The following is a 16,659-nucleotide window of genomic DNA, read 5'->3' on the forward strand; positions in this document are numbered from 1 at the left end:
TATATTAATTTTCAAAGTTTAAAATCATTTTTAGAATTAACAGAATTAATTTAATTCGAAACTGGATTTATGACATCAGCATGATGTCATGCTGACGTCAGCAGTCAACAGGGGTTGACTGGTCAACCTGACCAGTGGGTCCCACTGGTCAGTGACACGTTTTAATTAAACATATTAATTATCCTAATCAGGATTAATTAGGGGTGGGCCCCACTGTCATTGACTACTTAATTCGCTAATTAGGTTAATTAGGTAACTAATGTTTACTTAGTTTAATTGGTTGTTTAGTTTAATTAATCAAAATTAATTAAGTTAATTAATTTATTATTATTATTATTATTTATATTTTTTTATTTCTTTTTTTATAAACGTTCTCAGGGTCGGGCCCACTCGTCATAGGCACAGGGGCCTTAACGGGCATACGGGCAGGCGGTTGCGGGCGCACCCGAGCGAGCACTCGCCCGCAGGGCGGGACGAGGCCGCCGGGGCACCGACGGCGGGGCAAGCCGGCGCGGCCAGCCGGGGCCATGGCGGGCGGAGGCGAGGGGGTGGCACCGGTGCGGCCAGTGGCACGCGGGCGGCGCGGTGGAACTGCGAGGCCGGGCGAAGGCAGGGCGGGCGCGAGTGGTCGCAGGGCCGGGAGCGGCCAGCGCGGGGTGATGCGGGCGAGCGCACGGGAGTGGACGAGGGGCGCGGCGTCCGCGGCGACGGCGACCAGCGTGGTGCGGTACACGGGACAGAGAGGAAGGGAGTGGAGGCCGGGGGCCTCACCGGCGGCTGCAGGGGATTGGCAGTGGGCTCGAGCTCGAGGGGGAGGACGGGGACGCGGTCGACGACGAAGAGGATGGCGAGGCGGCGATCCGGGCGAGGAAGGCTCGGCGTGGTGGTGGTGGCGACGACGGGCGATGGCGTTGGGTCGGTGACGTGGCTAGGCGTGCGCGAGGGAGAGAAGAGGCGAGGAGGAGACGACGACGGTGGGCAGCTTCGGCGAAGCTGTGGCGGGACGAGGCGGCGACGGTGTGCGGCGGCGGCGTCGGGGCGGATCCCCCCGATCCAGATCGGGAGGAGGCAGAGAGAGTCCGGCTGGGGGGAGGACGAGGAAGCGATCCGGCGGGGAGGGCGGCGAGGTAGTTCCGACGAGGTGGGCTCCTGGCAGCAGCGGTCGGCGGGTAGCACGAGGGGCAGGTGCCTCCTGCACAGCGTACTTTGTGCGTATGTGGGAGGGTGGCGGCGCCAGGAGGGGAGCAAGGGGAGAGATGGGTGGAGTGGGGATCGTGGGGTGTGGGTTAGGTCACAGTGGGGGGTTAAGCAGGGGGGAACCAGCTGGGCCGGCCTGGTCGACGGGGCCGACTGGGCCAAGAGGCCCAGTGGGGAAAAGGGGGCGGCCTTTGCCTTTTTATTTGTTTTTTCTTTTCCTTTATTTATTTTATTCATTTTTCTGTTTTAGCTTAGTTTCCTTTTATTTTTGTTTTAGAAAAATACCAAAATGGCACCTAATTTGATGTTACCAAATATACCACACCCACACTAACTTGCTACCCAAACTAAAATAGTTTCGTAATTATTTAAATTTAAAAGTATTTAGATAATAGTTTTCGCTACTGTTTTATTCATCTAATAGTATTTAAATATTTTATAAAGGTGTGGTTTCTCCACCATAATTACCTATGCATTATTTGGCTCACCCCGAACATTTTATTTTTTAATAATTGAAAACTTTATTGTTTGCTTGATTTTAAATTTGAATTTGGATCGTTCTGGACTAACGCGAGATTAGCAACAGTAACGGAGGTGACGTGGCATCTTTAGCAGAGGTTTACTGTAGCTTAAATATCGGGCGTCACAGCCATATACCACCACCGCTGCCATATCTTACCATCCTATATACACCACCAATCCGAGTCTTTTCATATTAGGTTTGTTTTCGAGATCCATCTATTTTCTGTTTCGTGTTTCCTTGCCTGAGTAGGTCTCGGAAAAAAAAGTCTGGACGCCCCCAGGCAGATTTTAGGCCAAAATTTTGGCAGGCAAAAATATTTTTTCCCTATCCTATTTTTAGGCTTTTCTGAGTCTTTTGAGACACTCGCCATCATAGTGATTTTTTGTCGCACTTTTTCATCGTCGTTGCCCTGATTTCCGAAAAAAATTGTCAATTTTTTTTGCGTGCCTATCTTGTTATTTGACTTGGGAAGAGTTTTGAGACACCCGCCATTATAGTGATATTTCGCAAAAAAAGAGGAGCGCAAAAAAGAACAAAAAAAATTAAAGTGTGCTTTTTCCTTGTTTTTCTGCCGCGCCATGATTTTGTTCGTGTTCGAGGATCGCATCTCTAGTACGGTCTGGCCTAGGACCAGCACAGTACCGTCGTTGAGCGTTTATTCTACTTTGCATCTCTGAATTGATTATTGCTGACCCTTTTTGCTACCATATTATAAGCCTTCCTAGCTCCACATACATCTACGTCGTGTGTTTGACTCTCCCTGGTAATCGCTCTATCCAAGCTTTGAGAGTTTTGACTACAACGGTTGCCGATCACCGCCTACTGCTGGGTAAGAACTGGTAAGAATTTGAGATTTGCTTGACGGATTTGTGACACCCACCACCACCACTTGTTAGTAGTCTTTAGGATCATATTCTTGCGTGTTTCTATTGCTGCTAACCATGGCAGGATCACAAGCCGGAGAGATTGACTGGGAGAACTGACGAACAAGGAGCTTCATGATAAGTTTCAGCAAATGATGAGTGGACAGATGGAAGATGTGCTAAACAGATTTGAAGAGGCCATGGAGAAGATAGATGGCATTGAGAAGGCGTTCGAAACAAAGCTCGATAACAAGTTTAATGAATTGCTCGCGCGTCTTCCACAACCACCGCCCAACAACAACAACAACAACAACAACAACAACAACAACAACAACAACAACAACAACAACAAAATCAAGTGGGACGAGCACAGCGCGTTCCCCTTGAGCCTGGTCAAACTTCTGGTGCTGGTGTACCTACTGTTGATGCTTCTGTAGCTCCTACTACTACTGCAGAGGTGGAGGACCATTACGAGGATGAGGTTGATCAAAATCAGAACTACGTGCAACCACCAGCACCACCACCACCACCACCAGGTCATCCTCATGCATATCATCACAATGGTAGGGCTGCACCACCACCTGAGGTACGAGATCATGACCATCTTCCTAAACTAAAATTGAATGTTCCACCATTTGAGGGTAGATATGTTCCTGATATATATCTTACTTGGGAATTAGAAACTAAACAAAGGTTTACATGTTTACAATATCCTGAGGAGAGACGTGTTCCTGCTGCTATTTGTGCTTTCACTAGTTTTGCATGTGTTTGGTGGTCTGAACATTGTAGATTATATCCCATTCCAGCGACTTGGGTTGCTTTGGAAACTGCTATGCGTACTCGTTGGGTTCCACCTTATTATCAACGTGAATTACTTCAAAAATTGCAGCGCTTAAGACAAGGAAAAAATTATGTAGAAGAATATTATCAGGAATTACAAACTGGCATGATTAGATGTGGTATTGTTGAGGAGAATGAAGCTATGCTTGCACGTTTTATGGGTGGATTAAATAGAGAGATTCAGACCATTCTAGAGTATAAGGAGTATAATAATATCACTCGTTTATTCCATCTTGCTTGTAAAGCTGAACGTGAAGTGCAGGATCGACAGGCATTGGCGTGGACTAACTTTTCTGCAGGTGGACCTTCATCATGGACACCGCGTGCACCCTCTACTTCCACACATTCTACTGCACCAACACCTCCATCAGCAGCCACCTCCAGCCGTGATACAAGGAAGCAGGCACAACCACCAATATCTGCCAAGAGCACACCTATCGGGCATGCATAGAGTTCTTCTTCTTCCATGGCATCAACAGGGAACACAAGTGATATTATTTGTCGTCATTGTAAGGGACGAGGTCATTATGCGAGAGAATGCAAATCTCAGCGTGTGAAGATTGCTACTGAGGATGGTGGGTATGAGTCCACTAGCGACTATGATGAGGAGACTTTGGCTCTTATTACACGTGAAGAACACGGTGGAGATGATTCTGAACATGAGACGCAATACATGGCTCCTGAAGATGCTGACAGGTATGAATGTTTAGTTGCTCAACATGTTTTGCATGTGCAGGTCACCCAAGCTGAGCAAAATCAGAGGCATAATTTGTTCCATACAAAGGGAGTTGTGAAGGAACGTTCTGTTCGCATCATCATAGATGGTGGGAGCTGCAGCAACTTGGCTAGCATGGAGATGGTGGAGAAGCTATCTCTCACCACAAGACCACATCCACATCCTTACTATATCCAATGGTTCAATAACAGCGGCAAGGTTAAGGTAACACGTATTGTTCGTGTGCATTTTAGTATCTCTACATATGCTGATTATGTTGATTGTGATGTGGTACCCATGCAAGCATGTTCCTTATTACTTGGCAGGCCATGTCAATTTGATAAAAATTCTGTACACCATGGTAGAAACAATCAGTATACTCTTGTTCATAAGGATAAACATATTACTTCGCTTCCTATGTCTCCTGATTCCATTTTGAAAGATGATATTAATAGAGCTAATAAAGCAAAACAGGAGAAAAAAAGAGTGAAAATCAGATTGTGACAAAATAATTTGAGCAACAAATGAAGCCTGGTAATAAACCATCTAGTGTTGGTTCTGAAATTAAATTGAAAAGTGCATGTTTACTTGCCACCAAATCTGATATTGATGATCTAGATTGTAGCAAAACTGTTTGCTATGCTTTTGTGTGCAAAGAGGCATTGTTTTCATTTGAGGACGTGCCTTCCTCTTTGCCTCCTGTTGTCACTAACATTTTGCAGGAGTTTGCTGACGTCTTTCCACAAGACGTGCCACCGGGATTACCACCTATTCGAGGGATTGAGCATCATATTGACTTAATTCCCGGTGCTTCGCTGCCAAACCGTGCGCCATACCGTACCAATCCAGATGAGACGAAGGAGATTATGCGTCAAGTACATGAGCAACTTGACAAAGGTTATATACGTGAACCTCTTAGTCCTTGTGCTGTTCCTATTATACTGGTGCCAAAAAAGGATGGTACATCGCGTAGGTGTGTTGATTGTAGGCATTAATAATATTACTGTTTGTTATCGTCATCCTATTCCTAGGCTAGATGATATGCTTGATGAATTGAGTGGCTCTACAATATTCTCCAAAGTTGATTTGCGTAGTGGATACCATCAAATTCGTATGAAATTGGGAGATGAATGGAAAACGGCATTTAAAACTAAGTTTGGTTTATATGAGTGGTTAGTCATGCCTTTTGGGTTAACTAATGCACCTAGTACTTTCATGAGACTAATGAATGAAGTTTTACGTGCTTTCATTGGACGATTTGTGGTAGTCTATTTTGATGATATACTGATTTATAGCAAATCTTTGGAAGAACATTTGGAACATTTACGTGATGTTTTTATTGCTCTACGTGATGCACATTTGTTTGGTAACCTTGGGAAGTGCACCTTTTGCACCGACCGAGTATCTTTTCTTGGCTATGTTGTTACTCCACAGGGAATCAAAGTTGATAAAGCCAAGATTGAAGCTATTGAGAGTTGGCCGCAACCCAAAACGGTCACACAAGTGAGGAGTTTTCTTGGACTCGCTGGTTTCTATAGGCGTTTTGTGAGAGATTTTAGCACCATTGCTGCACCTCTCAATGAGCTTACAAAGAAGGATGTGCCTTTTGTTTGGGGTACCGCACAGGAAGAAGCCTTCATGGTATTGAAAGATAAGTTGACACATGCTCCTTTACTCCAACTTCCTGATTTTAATAAGACTTTTGAGCTTGGATGTGATGCTAGTGGAATTGGATCAGGAGGTGTGTTATTACAAGATGGCAAACCTGTTGCATACTTTTATGAAAAAATGAGTGGGCCTAGTCTGAATTATTCTACTTATGATAAAGAATTATATGATCTTGTTCGGACTTTAGAGACATGGCAACATTATTTATGGCCCAAACAATTTATTATACATTCTGATCATGAATCTTTGAAATGTATTAAAAGTTAAGCTAAACTGAATCATAGACATGCTAAATGGGTTAAATTCATTGAGACTTTCCCTTATGGCATTAAACACAAGAAGGGTAAAGAAAATGTTATTGCTGATGCATTGTCTCGTCGCTATAATATGCTTTCACAACTTGACTTCAAAATATTTGGTTTGGAGACCATCAAAGATCAATATGTGCATGATGCTGATTTTAAAGATGTAATCCAGAACTGTAAAGAAGGAAGAATATGGAACAAGTTCGTCATTAATGATGGCTTTGTGTTCTGTGCTAACAAGCTATGCATTCCAGCTAGCTCTGTTTGTCTTTTGTTGTTGCAGGAGGCGCATGGAGGAGGATTAATGGGACACTTTGGCGTGAAAAAGACGGAGGACGTACTTGCTGCACATTTCTTTTGGCCAAAGATGAGACGGGATGTTGAGCGTTTTGTTGCTCGCAGCACTACATGTCAAAAAGCTAAGTCACGACTCAATCCTCATGATTTATATATGCCTTTGTCTGTACCTAGTGTTCCTTGGGAGGATACTGTGGACTTTGTTTTAGGTTTACCTCGAAAAAAGAAGGGGAGGGATAGCATATTTGTTGTCGTGGATAGATTCTCGAAAATGGCACACTTTATACCATGTCATAAAAGCGATGATGTTGTTAATGTTGCTGATTTGTTCTTTCGTGAAATTATTCGCTTGCATGGTGTGCCAAATACTATTGTTTCAGATCGTGATACTAAATTTCTTAGCCACTTTTGGAGATGTTTATGGGCTAAGTTGGGGACTAAACTGCTTTTTAGTACTACTTGTCACCCCCAAACTAATGGTCAAACTGAAATAGTCAATAGAACATTGTCTACTATGCTTAGGGTTGTATTGAAGAATAATAAGAAAATGTGGGAAGAATGCTTGCCTCATATTGAATTTGCTTATAATCGTTCGTTGCATTCTACTACTAAGATGTGCCATTTTGAAATTGTGTATGGTTTCCTACCTCGTGCACCCATTGATTTGTTGCCTCTTCCATCTTCGGAGAAGGTTAATTTTGATGCTAAACAACATGCTGAATTGATCTTAAAAATGCTTGAGTAAACTAAGGAAAACATTGAGCATATGAATGCTAAATATAAACTTGCTGGAGATAATGGTAGAAAATGTGTTGTCTTTGCACCTGGAGATCTTGTTTGGTTACATTTGCGTAAGGATAGATTTCCTGATTAGCGCAAATCAAAGATAATGCCACGTGCTGATGGTCCATTTAAGGTGTTAGAGAAAATAAATGGCAATGCATATAAACTTGAGTTGCCTGCAGATTTTGGGGTTAGTCCCACTTTTAACATTGCAGATTTGAAGCCTTATTTGGGTGAGGAAGATGAGCTTCCGTCGAGGACGACTTCATTTCAAGAAGGGGAGGATGATGAGGACATCAATACCATTGTTACACCTAGAGCCCCTACTGCTACATATACTGGACCAATTACTAGAGCTCGCGCACGCCAATTAAATTTTCAGGTACTTTCGTTTCTTGGTAATGATTCTAATGTTCATGAGAATATGATGCTGCCTAAATTGGATACATTTGTTTTGCTTACAAATGAAGGGCCTGGGATGGATAAGAGGGATGAACACTGGAGAAAGACCAAGCATGGAGAGGATGGCATGCACAAGGGGAACAAGAACGGAGTTACAAGTGATGATTTCAGGACTTTGAAGCCACCATAATGAGTGCATGAAGCCTTGGACGAAATATACAAGATGTCACTTCATAAATTTCGTCCAGAGGCTATTCTAGGTGCTGCGTCATTTATTATTGGGCCAGGCCCATGTAATTTCGAAATACATAAGTATAGGCTGTTTTTAGAGTCCGTATGTGTGGGGAAACAAGAGATAGGATTGGTGTCAGACCCCTTCCCCAAGGGCCACGAAATTCCCCCCTCTTCTTCCATAGATACAGCCCTTAGGGCACCGTTTAGACTTTGGGTTTTGTTTAGATTAAAAGTTCGTCATAGCTGCAACTTTGCATACTTCGTTTGTATTCAACGACCAGACCAAGACGTCACAGAACCCCTCCTTGATCAATAAAGCTTTTCTCTTATATTCGCAATATCCTGATTAAAATCTTAGTTTCTTGCTTGTTCTTCGTTTGCTTGCAGGAAATAGACCCTCATGGTCAGGTTGATCGTGCTCCGGTATGGTCAATAACGTCTCGGAGTTGGTTTAGTGATTGCTAAGGCGCGACGTCCTCGCACGTTCGTAGTCGGATCGTCAAAGTCTACTCCATCAAAAATGATAGCCACCATCTCATCGAAAGACGGGACACCTTTGCCTCTATCATCATCATTCTACAACTATCGCTAACGCATAGTGATAAAGTAAAGCAATTACATGGCGTTTGAAGTTCATACAATAAAGAGACAACCATAAGGCTCATGCCGGTTGCCAGTAACTTTTACAAAACATGATCATTTCATACAATAACGTATATCACATCATGTCTTGACCATATCACATCACAACATGCCTTGCAAAAACAAGTTAGACGTCCTCTAATTTGTTGTTGCAAGTTTTACGTGGCTGCTACGGGCTTCTAGCAAGAACCGTTCTTACCTACGCATCAAAACCATAACGGTGATTTATCAAGTTTGCTGTTTTAACCTTCAACAAGGACCAGCCGCAGTCAAATTCGATTCAACTAAAGTTGGAGAAACAAACACCCGCCAGCCACCTTTATGCAAAACTAGTTGCATGTCAGTCGGTGGAACCGGTCTCATGTGCGTGGACATGTAAGGTTGGTCCGGGCCGCTTCAACCCACAATACCGCCGAATCAAAATAAGACGTTGGTGGTAAGCATTATGACTATCACCACCCACAACTCTTGGTATTCTACTCGTGCATATCATCTACGCATAGACCTGGCTCTGATACCACTGTTGAGAATCGTTGCATGGAAAACAAAAAAATTCCTACGCACACGCAATGATCTATTCATGGAGATGCATATCAATGAGGGGGAGAGTGTGTCTACATACCCTCGTAGACCGTAAGCGGAAGCGTTTCTCAACGCGGTTGATGTAATCAAACTTCTTCATGCTTCAACCGATCAAGTACCGAATGCACGGCACCTCCACGTTCAGCTTGGTGACGTCCCTCGCCTTCTTGATCCAGCAAGACGTCGAGGTAGTAGATGAGTTCCGTTAGCACGATGGCGTGGTAACGGTGATGGTGAAGTGATCCTCGCAGGGCTTCGCCTAAGCACTACGAAAATATGGCCGAGGGTGTAAGACTGACGCCGCACACGGCTAAACAATTGTCTGGCCTAGCACACCCCTATAGGCCCGATCGATAGATTCCCCGAGGCCTAACTGGTACGCACCGGAAAAAAGAAAAGAAAAAGCAAGCCCACCCCGTGAACCCTACATCCCGCAAACCATCCCGACCTTGCATCCCTCCCGCGCGCCGCCGCACCGCCCTCGCTTCCCAGCGCGCCTCAGGCCGGCCTCCTTCCAGCGTGCCTCCGGCCGGCCTCTCCCTGAGCGCGCCGCCGCCCGGCCTCCTCCTCGAGCGCACCGCTGCCGGGCCTCCTCCCCACCGCACCGCCGGCCGGCTTCCTCCCAACGCCCATATTGTCGGACTCTCCCCCACCGCGCCGCCGCCAGGCCTTCTCCCAACCGCGCCGCTGGTCGGCCTTCTCCCCAAGCGCGCCGCCGCCCGGCCTTCTCCCCATCGCCGGCAACTTCTTCGTTCTTCTTCGGCCGCCTCCCTCCCTCCAATCTCCCGCATCTCGCACTGCCACCATGTCCCCCGGCTCCCACAACACAATGCCATCTCCCGGTTGGGCTCCGCCGTTGGAGCGCCCTGTCCGTTCATAGCCACCACTCCTGGCCGTTCAACGCCGCCACCCGAAGCGATTCACCACCTCCCTCTGCCGCCCCTCCTATGCTTGGTGTAGCCAGCGGTGCTCTGCCCCTCTTCTGCTTCCCCTGTCCATCTCTACAACTCCTCGCAGGTGGTATGCTCAACTGAATGTTCACCACTGTTCGAACTGTAGCGCTAAGAATTTGTTCTCTCTTCTCTAAAATTTTGTTGCATGTTCGCTTTCCTATCTTCTTTCTGCAGTATTCTTTGGCTGGATCATGCTGGAGATTCCTCACAGATTGCCTGTGTTTGTAAATTGTGATTTGTTGTGGTCAGGGCACGACGAGGATACTACTGACTTTGATCCCACACTTCTGGGAGGTGAGCTAGAACTACTACTGTTCTCTCTACATCTATGGAGAAAGCTGCCCTGTTTTGATTTGAGATAGGTGTTGAAAATTGCCTTTGTGAATCTATAGGTTGCACTGATGGCCTTCAAGTGACTACATAGCAGCGAAAAGGTAATGCGGTGCCCGTGTTGCAGCACAAGAGTAGAAATGTTGGTTTTATCTAGTGTGAAGTATAACTCTGGTGTGACTGTGCTAGGGAACAATGAGGTTCAAGTTTTGGTAGCAAAAAAAATATTTGTGTCAGTTCAATATAAAAAGTGAAATCAGTAATAATTCAGTTGTATATGTGTACACGGTAGTAGCAGTTCGATACAATAAATTACATCGGTTCGTTAAGCAAAAAAAGAAACACATTTTCTGGTTTAGCGCCTATACTAAAACACAATTCAGTAGCTAAAAAACTTTTAAGAAGTTCCCTGTGTAAAATGCAGAAAGTTCGAACAATCGTGGAAGTTGGGAAATATATAAAGAGAAAATTCCTTATATAACACTGTTTTAAATATTGGTTCCCTATTTAACACTGCAAAGAAATTTCTTCCTTATATAACAGCAAGTGTAATTTTTTTGCTCTTTCTAACACTTCCGTCAGTTCTGTTAGGAGACGCTGTTAAAATCTGTATTGACCAATGCCAGTTCTTTGCGGTCGGACGAAATTGCCCCTGTTCATAATAAACATTAGAAAAAAGAAAAACAAAGGCCGAACCGGCCTCTCTTCTCTACCGAGTCCCGACACGACGCTCTCTTGTCATCCCGTTTCTCCCCAACCCAAGTGCGGCGGCGCACCATAGCGGCGGCGGCGGCTTAGTGCTATGGATGGAGGTGGTGCAGCGGATGGAGATGGCCGCGGAAGACGGCTAGGGCGCGGCGGATGGGTCAGGCCTTGGCGCGGTTGTGGATCTAGCGTTGGTGACCGATGGCGACGGCGGGGCTGCGGTGGGCTTGGGCCAGGGCGCGGCTGCGGCTGCGGAGGGAACGGGTGAGTGCGCGGTTGAGGGTGGCGATGGCGCAGCTTCTGCAGGTGGTGGTGGCTCGGCTGCAGCGGGCTCAGGCCAGGGCGCGGCAGTGGCTGGAGACTCCGGCCAGGGCACTGCTGGGTCGGCCTCGGCAGCAGCTTCAGGCCAGGGCACGGCTCGGTTGGCACTCCAAAAGTGATGAACCCTAGAAAGTGGTATATCTTGGCCTCCTTCCCTTAGCACTACTCCTGACATATTCAATTTCTGGAATAGTTCATTCCCTGCACTGTATTTAGATATCTAGCATTTGAACATAATTTATACTAGCAATTCGTGGCTTTAAGGAATTGAGTAAAACCTACCCTTGCAGGCTTCAAATCCAATCATGCACATTTGTTTTAATTCGCCATAGCAAATGTTCAGTTATAGCTTTAGTATTGAAAACTAAGTTTCCCTGGAGCTTTGCTCATATGTTAGGACAATTATACTTTTTTGTTAGCTTTCAATTCACAAGTTATAGTAATATGCTATTCTAGGCTTTGCTCCACTGGAAGGGATTCATGTGCCAAATCCAATCTCTACTGTTGTTGGTCCTCTTGTCGGCCAGCTTCGGCTGCCGCATCGTGCCAACACCGATGCAACAGCCAGCACAGTAGCCCAAAGGCCTAAGAAGCATACTCGCGTCCTGAATGACAGAGAGCTTCTCGTGTCACTTCATCAGAAACAAGATAGGCATCATGATTGGATGAAGCGCCAGATGCAGAGTCTTCTGGTTGATGTCAATCACATGCGCAACCTTGCTACCAAGAACTCATTTGTTGCTCATGAAGCCTGTCAGAGTGTGTCATGGATTTTACACGGTAGATTTCCTAGTGAAAGGACTTAGGTGTGGAGCCATCGCACTAGGTTAGCTTAAAGGGGTTAAATAGGACAAAGGACACAAGGAGTTTACCCAGGTTCGGCCCCTCTAAACGAGTGTAACATCCCAAAATTCTAAATTTTGGAATGTTATATTAAATAGATAGTTATGATTGATTGTTTGATTGCTTGAGTGAAATTCGAAACTTTTTGAAAGTTAAATGAGAGGGAATAAAAGGACTTTCTCAAACCTTCATTTTTGCATTTATGATCTCCGTGAATTCAAATACTTTTCATCACAAAACCCTGGAGTGAAGATGACATGACTTCTTCCATTTATTTAAATGAAAAGGGTTGTTGAAAATATTTGAATTTCATTTGAAAATATTTCAAATCCAGAAACTTTAAGCAACTCAATGATTTTCATGAGAGAAGATAAAATGACTTCTTCAAAACATATGAAATATGAGTTGGAAGTTTCAAAGAGTCAAATTTAAAGCCCCTTTGAAATTATTTTCAATTTGGAGTTATTTCAGTTTTATTCAAATTATTTTTCTTCAAAAATAAAATATATGGAAAATAGGGTAAAATGATTCTCTACAGTAGAAAATTGGAGAGAAATAAATTTGAAATCATTTTGGTATTTTTAAAAATGATTTTTATCAGGTTTAATTGCAAATAGTAACAATCTTTGAATTATTTGAATTTTTGTAGATTTTATTTGGCGTTAGAAAAATGTTCATGTTGAAGAAAATCTTTTTCTGAAAATTTTGATATATAATATGCCTATATTATATTTTTATTTCTTTTCGTTTTGCTTTACTTTGTTGTCTAAAAAAACAAAAACAAAAACAAAATTTGTTCAGCACCGCCGACCGCGCCAGGCCAGCCGACCCAGCAAGCGGCCCAGCCAGCCGCACCCGCACCCGCACTCCCCTCGCCCGAACCGCCTCGCCTCTGGGGCCGACAGGTGGGGCCCACCTGCCGGGTTTCTTCCCCCACGCCGAGCCGGAGTCCTGCTCCAGACCGACATCCCCAGCGACGCCGTCCTCACCTCGGACTCTCTTTTCCCCTCGCCCAAGCACGCTGCCGCCCCTCCTCTTATATATACTGGGGACCCCGGTCCCGTTTTCCTCAAAACCCGAGCCACCGGAGCCCGCAGTCGCCGCCACGCCCTCGCCGTAGTTACCGCCGCCGCCGAGCTTCGCCGCCGTTGCCCCGCTCCACTCCGCCACTCCCGACCGACGCCGCCCGCTCCATCCTCACCACCGCGCCGCGTCGACCCCCCTGACGCCCTCGCCGCCGCCGGAAACCCACCGGAGCCGCCGCCCCGTCGACGTCCGCGCCGCCGCCGCCCCGCCGACGTCCGCGCCGCCGCCGCCCCGTCGACGTCCGCGCCGCCGCCGCCCCGTCGACGTCCGCGCCGCCGCCGCCGTCTCCCTCGCCACCGGCAGCCACCGTCGCCGCGGTACGCCTCGCCTCTTCCGTCCCCGTCCGATCTACGATCAACGGTCGGATTAGATCTAGGTTTTGTTTTTTTTATTTCAAACCGGTATGTTTAGTTAACGAACATTCGTTCGTTTAGCATTGGCAGTGGATGGTTTCACTATATAAGCCTCGGCAGCGAACGTTCATATATTAGATTTGTTTTTGTGGCCAGGGACCCGTTTGTAAGTATTTTAATTGCAGTTTAGTCCCTAGTCTTAAAACGATCACTACTTTTTGCTCGTTAGTCGGAATTAGATGAAACCAACGCGCACTTCTTCGTTACGATCCCTTCTATCCAATAAAATAACTTAAACATGTTTTTGAAAGTTTTAAATTTTGAATTAGAACAGATTTGTATTTGAACTTCGTTTGATCGTAACTTGAGTTTTATAACTCCGTTTGATTTGATTCTTTTTGCCAATCGAAGCTCTTGACCTAAACTTTCTGATAAGGCCAAATTCACCTAATTTTGGTACTGTTAGAAATTGTTTTCTGTTGCAAGAGTTATTTGCTTGGTTTTGAAGTTTTCCGAATTGTCTTCTTCGTTCTTTTCGATCTTTTGAGTGATTGCTTATGTGTGGTTACTATTGCTTGCTTACGATAGATTGACCGGAGTGTGACGAGTAGAACTATCAGGAGTTATGAGTGCGAATCATCTTCATCAACAGTACAGGCAAGTTCACACTTTGATCATATCCCTTTCATACCCAGTTTTTATGCATTAGTTTCAACCCTCAAACATTGCATGGTTAGGATTTGATAACATGTGGGTATTGGGAAGTAGTTGATGAGGTAGGAACCTATTGCCCTGCATTCAAACCTTGGGAGTTACTATTACGTTATGCTTATATTGGCATGCTATGCTCGTAGACGTGGATTGGGTTTGAGTGAATTCCATGAAAGATGTGAGATTGTTTACTTAATGGTTCAACTTAAGGTGGCTATTTTAATACACATCTGGGTGGATTGGTTGCGGGCACCTGGAGAATCCAGTGTTGTCCTAGGATATCCCGGAGGACCCGTGTGATCATCCTACGGCTCGCCACCCAGGCTCAAAGGGATCATAAGATTATTCATGCTAGAAACTTCCGTGTGCAGCCACAAGCTATTATGGGCTCTAGCATAGTTGAGTATGTTGCGTGAAGCTCTTGAAGAGGTAGACTAGCAGATGTAGTGGGTTGTAGGTGGTACTGTCTATCCAGAGTAGAGAGTTAATGCTTTTGAAAGATTGTGTCTCGGTCATCCGTTTCTCAAACACCATGTAGTGCGAGAAATCCAACGGAGGAGATCGAGTCTTGTGGGGAAAAGTGCGCAAACCTCTGCGGAGTGTGCAGACTAATCATGGTTAGCCGTGTCCCCGGTTATGGACAATCTTGAGTATCTGGTTCTTGGATTATCATGTTGATCTCAACACTTTATTTAATTAATTTGATTGGGTTAATGATTATTATTTTGGGATTGAGTTGGAGGAACCTTCTCAATATTTATCAACCAACTTTGTAGTTAAGTAAAATATATTCTTTGATGTAGGGAAAAATTGGCTTTTCGCAAAAACATTATAACCATAGAGATTTTCCACCAGCCATATATGCATCTAGTGATAGTTATTATTCATCATTATCCTATGGTGTGAATTTGCCAGTACATTCAATGTACTGACCCTTTATGGCTGCAACGTCTCATGTTGCAGGAACCTTACGACGAGTAAGTGATACGTTAGGGTTACGATTTCTACACTCAACTTTGCCGTTGGTGTTGATGGGAGTCCACAACCTTGTTGTTACTTCCGCTATTTGGATTGAGGTAATAGTATTTACGTTACTTTATACATGTGATTTACCTCTGTTATAAATCCTCGAGTACTGTGTGTGTCAGTATACCGATCCAGAGATGACACTTAAGCACAGAGATTTGACCGTCTGAGGTCGGGTCGCTACAAGATGGTATCAGAGCACATGTTGACTGTAGGACGTGACCCCTAGAAACTGGCAAGCCCATAGGATAGATTTTTCTCTACAAATTTCTTTTTTAAAAAGATCTTTTACCTCTCTTCTCTTCTGAGCTTATTCAAAAATTCCTTTTTAGTGAGATTACACCCCTTTCCCCATTTGACCACACGAAGATTCGACTGATGAGACCACTCGAAGAAGTACAAGATCTCGGACAACTAAGACCACTTCGGAATGAAGAGGATTTTACCATGCATTATGGTAATGGAAACTACGATGGTTGAAAACTCTGAAGACTAGGAGAATTTGAAGGCTCTGAAGAATTTCCAGATTAGTGTGACCTAGGAAGGCTACCCTTATTGAACTTGGCAGACTATAGAAGCTGTCAATACCCGAGATCAAGGTGTATCAGAGAAAGACCGGAACATGGAGCATTAGAACTCAAAGTTTTTGTCAAGAAAACCTTAAGACAGGAGATATCAATTATGGAATGAAAGCTCATGGCAGTGACATGGGCATAGACTCGGCTAACCATGGTGTTATTGCCCGCTTATGGTATTGCCACCATGCTGAGTTAAGCATGCATTTCTTTGGAAGGATTGGATGACAAGAAGGCTGATGGAGCACCTATCAGCAAGACGAAGTTTTAACCTTAGCTGGTGTATCACCAGGATCTGGAGAACTACATCAGGAGTTCAAGATGGACCTTCAGAAAGCTATTTTTGAAAAGGAAGCATTTTGTGAAGAACTTACGACCCAAAAGCTGAAGTAGCCAAGTTGGAGAAGCAAAACCCCGAGATACCGGAGATTCGTCAGGAATGAAGGACAGTAGGACCATGGTTCATGCCAAGGATGTTGAAACCCAGAAGTTGGAACGCAACTCCAGAATATTAAAGGACGTCACGAGAGACTTCGCATCAACAGAAATGATCTGGCAAAAGAATTTGAGAAGGACAAGCACGATCGGAAGAAGCCAATGGAGACATGAACAATACTTGAAGAGTTTGGCGACTTTGAAGATTTATTGACCTTTAGAAGACCAAACCCCTGTTATACCTACGTTAGCTGCGATGTTTGTGAGCTG

General features: G+C 44.9%; 1 long non-coding RNA gene across 1 annotated transcript; it reads left to right on the forward strand.

The window, feature by feature from the left end:
• Positions 1-9,431: 9,431 nt before the first annotated feature.
• Positions 9,432-10,610, forward strand: LOC109734453 (uncharacterized). Its single transcript, XR_002225862.4, has 3 exons — positions 9,432-10,068; positions 10,179-10,298; positions 10,397-10,610. It is a non-coding gene; the product is annotated as an uncharacterized lncRNA (long non-coding RNA).
• Positions 10,611-16,659: the final 6,049 nt, after the last annotated feature.

The sequence above is a fragment of the Aegilops tauschii genome, chromosome 1 (genome assembly GCF_002575655.3).
Source record: "Aegilops tauschii subsp. strangulata cultivar AL8/78 chromosome 1, Aet v6.0, whole genome shotgun sequence".
Classification (NCBI taxonomy): Eukaryota; Viridiplantae; Streptophyta; class Magnoliopsida; order Poales; family Poaceae; genus Aegilops; species Aegilops tauschii.